The sequence below is a fragment of the Hordeum vulgare genome, chromosome 6H (genome assembly GCF_904849725.1).
Source record: "Hordeum vulgare subsp. vulgare chromosome 6H, MorexV3_pseudomolecules_assembly, whole genome shotgun sequence".
NCBI lineage: Eukaryota > Viridiplantae > Streptophyta > Magnoliopsida > Poales > Poaceae > Hordeum > Hordeum vulgare.
Window position 1 is genome coordinate 47,618,908 of NC_058523.1, and position 2,231 is coordinate 47,621,138.

The 2,231-nt window shown below is 37.4% G+C and overlaps 1 long non-coding RNA gene across 1 annotated transcript; it reads right to left on the reverse strand.

Moving 5' to 3' along the window:
- Positions 1-1,270: 1,270 nt before the first annotated feature.
- Positions 1,271-2,003, reverse strand: LOC123402888. Its single transcript, XR_006611366.1, has 2 exons — positions 1,920-2,003; positions 1,271-1,417 (listed from the first exon to the last, which is right to left on the reverse strand). It is a non-coding gene; the product is annotated as an uncharacterized LOC123402888 (long non-coding RNA).
- Positions 2,004-2,231: the final 228 nt, after the last annotated feature.

Consider the following 2,231-nt stretch of genomic DNA (forward strand, 5'->3'; position numbering starts at 1 on the left):
GAAATCAGCCCAACCCATTTCAATTGATCACGTGGGCTCATTTTATTTTTTTGGGGCTTTTTCTTATTGGGCTTCTTTTGGGCCTTGGCCAATTTTCAGCCACTTTAGTTTTTTTTCGAATTTTTTTTATCATTCTAATTTGGGCTTCTTTTGGGCCTTGGCCTTTTCATGCCCAAATACATTTGATCCATTTTCAGTTTTGGCCTTTTTTCATTTTTGAATTCAGCAACCTTTTGTTCCAGAACTTGGTTTTATTTCTATTTGTTGGGCCTTCTCAACCCAATTATTTGTCCAATATTAAATCCAACACTATTTCATATTCAAATCAAGAAAACTCCAAGTTGAATTAAAATCATCCATCATATAATATCACAAAATACAATAACTCTATCTCATGAATACATTTCCTTACACATGAATATAGCAAGAACGGATAGAATTGTACAATAAAACAATGGCACATCTACACAATACAATGACACATCAGCACCCAGGCCTTCTCCTTGTCGCTCAGGCACCGCTGCAACTTCTCCCAAGCGGAGCTGATCCAACCCAACCAACCCCGATGGTGCTGATCCAGCACAACACTAGCCCCAGCCCAAGATGCACCAGCGCCAGCCGGAGGCAGCCGCATATTTCTGCTTGTCTAGGCATGGCCCTTCTCCTACAAATGCAATTCAGAAGCACACTCTTAGGAATTTTCTGAAAATAAGCAGTTAACTGAAAATAGCAGTAAAATACAATAGCAGTAAACATGATCAATTCGTTACAATCCCACGAGGAGCAAAACATTAAGAATTGTGAGTGCATAATATAATAGTCAATAACTATGAGATTTAGAACTATGAGACTAAATAAACTGATGTGTTGGATTTTCACTTTACAGATCGTAGAAAAATGTTTCCTAGTCCCTAGTACCCACTACACATACTACACTGGTAACTAGAATTGTAAATTGACATGCATAACCAACCCCTGGTTCCTCCTTTTCTTATTCAACAGGACTAACTATGTAAAAGTTAATTATTTATCAGGTGCAAAGTAAAAGACAAACCACCAAACCAAGGAAGAAAAGAAAATAAGACTAAAGGAAATTATTTAAGAATCATATGTTAACGCACGTAAATCACAAGTACCTAATCAGTTAAAAGCATAATCGAGAATCTGCAACATTCAGATAATACCAGATACAAAAGGTTAAATAAGTACAGTAACTTATCAAGCACATTCAAATAAGTACAGTGACTTAAAAGGAATAAGTACAGTTACAGAAGTACATTTTGAAGTTCTTTATCAACTCAAAATCACAAGTGGCACACATCAAATTTTTACTTAACAAGGTGTCTGATTGATTCTGACTCCAGTACACCACTATTCTTCCAACAATTTGTTTTCCCTTCCTATCACTGGACAAAAACTGCAAGGAGGAAAAAAATTGCAGAGATGTTGAGATTTTTCTGTCTGTTTTTTTTATTTGTATGCTTGTCTGGATACTGAATAGGCTTCAGTTGCAAGGCAGAGCATCCACTCTTGAGTGCCAGTTGGCCATTGTGGGATATGTGGTATGGTGCAAGTGAGTACCGAGTATTGAGTAGAGTCCAACTAGTGAAAACTACATGCATAATGAAACTAAAAATAGAACCATAGTCTCATATGAACATTATAATAACATGAATGCATGGAAATAGATTAGCAGGTGTAGAAAAAAAGCTTCAATGAATGTGTTTGTTCAGCTGTGGTACTACCTCGATGTAAGGATTCAAAGCCATAGCTGGTCCAGCCATGGCATCAACTCAGAACCGGAAAATGAATGTTGTGTGCAGGAGTTGGAATGTACCAAGTGCACAAGCTCATATCTAAGTATGTTGCTATCAAACCAAGGTAAAATCATGAATGTGTTTGTTCAGCTGTGGTACTACCTCGATAGATGTGGCGAAACTTCCACTCGGTGTCGTGCAAATCCTTGGCGACCAGCTCCTGAGACGGTCGCTGCTGGTTGTAGTCCAGCGTTCCTGGAACCAAACCAGAGAGCTTGAGCAAACAAGTTGACGGAAAACGCAATGGCAAAAAGAGCATATTTAACCCAGTAATTCGACAGGAAGTAATTGTTCTTATAATGGGTTCTCAACTAACACTAGGATGCAAGCTTAATCTTATGATTTTATCTCTTCCACCTTTAAATAATATAGTGAATAAAGGGTTGTATACTTTATTTATAATAATGTTACTTT